Raw genomic sequence first — 5,860 nt, forward strand, 5'->3', positions numbered from 1 at the left:
AAGGTGGGCACCGGGAAAGCTTAGACTGCTCTCATTACCGCCTTTCACACCACTGAAGTTAAGTACCTGCTGCAATATTCTGTTAAATGACAATAGGTTTGAATATTACCCATGTTCAATGGGAAATTGGTCTAGAAACCGCCTTTACCCACCGTCACGGGATTGCTGATCGCTCCTAGCCCGACAGAAGTTCCCCGCTGGTTGCCACATACGTGGGGGTGACCCGCTGCACACTTGCAATGGGAAATTCAAAGCAGCACCTTGGAATAAACGCTTGCCCCAGGGTAGGGGGGGAGAGCACTCATCAGACAAGCTGGGTTAAAAGTTCAGCAGAGATGGAGGCAGTCAACCTGTACCATTTTAATAGCATGGTGTTCTAAAGGTTGCCTTTTAAAATCGCTTTTCATGGTAAGGGAAATAGGAACCAAGTTTGGGACAAATTTGCTGAAAAGCAAAGGGCACGATGTATTTTGTTGAAGTTGAGTTGAAGGTGATGCAATCGTCACAGAGGTGATTTGGCCCCTCCAGCGACACCCTCAGTGCTGCCCACCAAGGTGTTGTCCTCTGCTTTACATACCCGAGACAAAGCCAGTTCTGTTTCCAAATCCAAGCAGACAAACCATTCATGGGAAACAAATGTACGGGTGTAGCTTTTTTCTGAGAATCATTCACAAACTTCCATGAACCAAGCCTCAGTTAACCAAATGCATTTCTGTTTTGAAAATGCTGAGTTGTTTATGGAAATGACCTCCAGCTTGCTCCTGACAGCGGCTCAGCAATTTGATTTTGTTGTTCATTATTGTTAGCATTTGACTGTTTATCTAAATCCTGGAGCAGTCTGCCTTCTCCCTCACAGTACAGCTGAGCACTTTAAAAAGAAGAAGCCAGAGATGGAGCAACCTGCAACAAGCCACAGAACTCTATGGAGAATTGTTGGAGAAAAATCTCATTTGAGCCAATATTCTAGGAGATTTAGAAGAAATGGGCTGGATCTGTTATTATGTCACTGTAACTGAAAAAAAAAAAATAATCTTCTAATATTTACAAAAAATAAGAGGTGAATCCTCAGCTGTTTTAAATAGGAACAGCTATTTGCCTTCAAAGTTGTACACTGCCAGTTGGCTGTCTTTCCTGGAGGAACGGCCGGACCCAATATTAGCAAATGGCACTGGTGGTCTTTCAACTGGAGCCCAACAAACTGTTTCATTTGAACATGACCGCTCAGCTGTCACGTTGGGACAAGCAGGCAGTTGCCCTGATCATCGCTCTTCGTTCTGCTTTGTTTGCTCTTCCAAAGACAAATCATGTGCTTCAGCTTTCAGGTGCACCAAAGTGTTTCTTCCAAACCACAGTTTATCAGACTGTGGGATTCTTCAGGATAAAATGTGATAGAATTTAAAATTAGAAGATGTCATTATTGTTAAAGATGCTCTGTTTTATCAAAAATAAAACCACCACAAAAAAAGCCCACCCAAGAAAATCCAAACCCTACCTAGTCATAGCAATGATGGAGAAGAGAGGAGAATGAACATAGTGCTGCCATAGTCATCCAATAAAATCAGCAAATTTTTGAGTGGTTACAAATTAATTATTTGCCTGAGTAATCCAACATATTTTCTTATACAGCCAGTGGCAGGGGATGATTCAGGTGCTGTTTATGGGTGCAGAGACTCCTCTGGGTCCCTCCACCTGGACTTTCTCCTCCACGACCTGCAGATCTGCAGCAGAGCAGCCACCCAAGCAGCTGGCCCAGCAGAGACCCTCGTGCCCCCAGTTAACGCTGCAGCCACCTGAGGCTGGCAGTGCTCTTGCTTCTCCCCTTTTCACCTACAGCTCTCCAGCTAAACTAAATTTTTGCATGTGGAAAAATGCAGCAGGAGGCTTAATAAGAATGAAACAAAGACAAAATTCTTTCTTTTGCACTTTAGAGACCAAAACTATAGTCTAAACCCTGAAGATATGTTCTGCTTCTCTGCAAACCTCGACAAGCAACATGTTGCTATGTGGTTTAATTTTATTTATCATTGGCTATTCCAAACTACAGGTCTACCAGGCACATGCAGAGCAACGTCCAGCATGACCACTGTAATTACAGCTTTGAGTTACTGGGGGAGAATCATAGTTCTGCACTTAGAAAAATTATCTCATCTCCCTTCATTACAGATTGATCTTTGCCCTCTATTATTGATGCAGCTGACAAGGCAAGCACATTAAGATGGCTCTGAAGAAGCTGACACAATGGAGTTTTCAGATATAAATTTATAAGTGTCCTGACTTGTCAGTTTTTCCATTACAAATCTTCTTTGGCAGAGGATAAGGGGAATCAGCTAGTTATAATTTAGCCATGAAATTTTAATTATTGGCTAAAATCAGCTGAATTTAGAAATTAGGTTTGGTCATAAAATTGCATGTGAGAGAGGGACTGAAACCAGAAGTTACTTAACATCTAAGAGGCATTGGGGTTTTTTGTTAATAAAACTGGTAATTATTCAATTACAAAATCAAATGCTGCTGTAAGGGTAAGAAACATAGAAAGAACATCTGAGATATGTCAACGAGGTTTCCTCTTTTCCATACCCATATGAATAACTGATGTTTGGTTTGTGGTTGATCAAAACAAGAAATTATGTGCAAAGCATTTCGCACCTTTTTTTTTTTTTTTATTGTCACTTGTGCAAAGGTCATGCAAGTCCTGCTGAGATCAAGGAAGAGATTTACTCTGCTCTGCAAAAAGCAGCTGCTTTTATTTCATGCTCACACATGCAATCCAGGTGCCTGAGTACAACCCCTTCCCTTCGGAGTTCAGGACCTTATACTCAACCATACTTCTCAAAGACCTTAACATGAAATTCAAACTACTATGAAAACAGAAAAGGCAAATAATGTACTGAAGTCAGACCCTTCAAACTAGCAGGCAGCTCTGTGTAACTGAGATGTAAATAAGTTCTTACAAGGAGAGGATATAGAAGCATTTTGAGTTATAGATTCTGAGTAATTTGAAGACAGGATTAAAGCGATATTACAGGCCACAGATCGTTAATTCAAATGCCTGAGTTAGCAAAGCAATGCTGGACACAGCCCTGGGCACAGACATTAGCATTCACCGCAAGGACTTCACAAACGGAGTGGTACACTAGTAAAAAACCAGGAGGAAAAAAAAAATCCCTCTGCAGACCACAGCTGCTCGATATAGATTGTCTTTCAATTTTAATTTGAATCGTCATCTTTCCAAGTCAGATTGACTAATACTAGGGTACCTTATCCAAAAGCCATGTGGTCCAATCAAAGATCAATTTACAATGTGTTTGAAGAGACTGATTCTTCTAATTTGTGGACATCAGAACGTTTAAGCTCAGCTAGCATCACCAAGACATGGCCAAAGCATCATTCTAGTCACAAAGACACACAGACAATACTCAACAGATGCAGATTACCTGAAATTACTTTTTATTAACTCACCTAGAAACGTAAGCCAGAAAGAAATTGTTCAGAGCTCATCCTTCCTGGAGTATTTCACTGTGTCAGCCAAGCCTGAACTTCCCTGACCCTCTGGCATGTCCCCAGCTTCCTCTAGGTAAGCTCTCCCAGACCCGTAGGTGCCTTCTCATAAATGCCCCTGCAGTTCTGGATTATCGCCCCAGTTTGTTGGTTCTCACACCTATCGCAAAGCCATTAGACAAGACTTGGGCCATTTGTGCCCTGCTCAGCCCCATGGCCTCAGTCTGGAGCCATCAAGCCGCCACTTTCTTCCAGCAGCAAGACAGATCTGTGGGCAGGAGCCCAAACTCAGGGATGTAAGGTCCTATGATATTTTCCAACCAGTTGCATATGCATTTAATCACCTCCTGGTTACTACACCAGCTAACTTTTCTCAGCCTTGACAACCTGACAGCATCCTGTAATGTTCTTTGCTGTGGTACATAGGACTGAATTACAACTAATTCCTCAGGGCAAATTATAGATCTACAGTCTGCAAAGTCAAGGAGCACTTAGGTTTGGGGCAGTCATGTTTCTTTCTCTTTTATGGTCTCCAAAAAGAACAGAAAACTGTCTTTTAAAGTCTGTGTGTAGCCATGGCTTTTCACACTTGAGAAATGCTCTCCACAAAGAGCAGCAGAGACCTTAAAAGAGAGGGATGCAACAGCAGCGTAAGCAAACACACCACCAACAATGCCAATTGCTTACGTAAGGCTGAGGCACAGTGAAACGCTAAAAAAATGCCTCTGCCCCATTAGCCTCTGTGTGAATACAGATGTTTTAATAATTACATGTGTGGAAAGACACAAGGATGCTTATCCTCCACCTTCATAACCCACAGATGTCTGCATCTACAGTATCTGTGTAAGAGTTGCCATCCTTCTTTTTCCCTCTGGTATTTTTTTGTTTAGCTTCTCCACAGGAAAAAAAAAAAAAAAAGTTAGATCAGCAGAGATATGAATTTCCAGTGTGCTTTGATTGGAAATTGCAGCGTAGCAAAACCAGCACAGAGATTGTGTTTGAGTTCCTGAGCCATCCAATATCCTTAGGTACCCCTCAGGTAATGATTTTCACTCCCACTTGCTGGATTTTATGCTGAAGTATAAGCTCTTTTAGAAATGGAACTGTTCCTGACTTTCCTTAGGGTGGGGGTTTTTTCCCCAGAGTTTGTATTTTCCAGGTATTTCATACAGAGAACTCGACATAATTTTTCTGCTAAATTTATACATTCAAATTTGGGAAGCTGGGCAGACCTTTTCCTTTTGATTGTTGGCTTTGCCACACCATTAGTTTTAATTGGTGATGGCAGCAGCACGGTGTGCAATGCAGCACGAGCTGCTCGCCCTCTGCCCCCTCCGACATCAACGCCAGAGAGCCTCTGCACCAAGATGGTCTGTCTGTTTAAAGCTCACCTCTTTCAAAACAACAGAAATACTTGGAAATATACTTTTCAAATCTCAAAATGTCATTTTAGAATTTGATCCAGCTTCATAATGCAAAAACTTCAAAAACAGAAAATAAAACATTAAGCCACTAGATCCTCTTAGAAGAATAGTGCGAGATTCCTCTGCTAGTCCTCCCACATGGCACTGGCCATCTATTTTTGAATTTTTCATTAAACGCTATGGATTGAGTGACCTCTGTATATAATTTAATACCAGTAAATGTGTACATTGTCCAGTCTGTAGTAATGCAAACCAACTGCCTGGGGATTCCTGAGTCAATTGATTGTGTTATACTTAAAAGGTAAGATGTCATAACCTGTAATAAGTACTTCCACTTTTAAAGGAAGAGGGAAAAAAACCTAAGGTGTAACATAAATACATTTGTTTACTGTCTTTCTTGAAAAAGAACTTTGTTCTGTGCATTAAAAGGTTGTATTATACTCCCAGTTTGAAAGGATCTACTGCCTTTACAAGAAATAACTTTGCATGTGTAACCCCAGCTGCTGCCTGAACGCTGTTCTAATAACCGAAGGGATAACTCCTCTGCAGCTTGTAAGCACGAAGCATTTCAGGAGGTTTTTTTTTAGTTAGGGATGTATAGGAAAGACTCCCAAACTGGTTGACTTTTTACACGCACTAAAGAGCTATAAAAAATGATGTATAGTTGCAAAGCCACCCAAAAGGGGCCCTGTGGGCGCAGAGCAGATCCTTGCACGAACACCACGCTGGATCTGAAAGACATCAAGCATCTTCTGCAAACGGCCCGTGCACTGGGGCTCAGGTGCAAGAGCCCTGGCTGAAGTGGTGAGGGCTGGAAAACTTTAACGCTGAATTACAACCTGTCTTGTTCTCACAGTTCTTACCGTATATTTATTACTGGTCTATTCCAAACCTCTGTTTTCTAGCATTTTCGTTCTTTCCTCGTGGGATCAGAATGT

Source organism: Falco rusticolus, chromosome 13, assembly GCF_015220075.1.
Source record: "Falco rusticolus isolate bFalRus1 chromosome 13, bFalRus1.pri, whole genome shotgun sequence".
Lineage (NCBI taxonomy): Eukaryota > Metazoa > Chordata > Aves > Falconiformes > Falconidae > Falco > Falco rusticolus.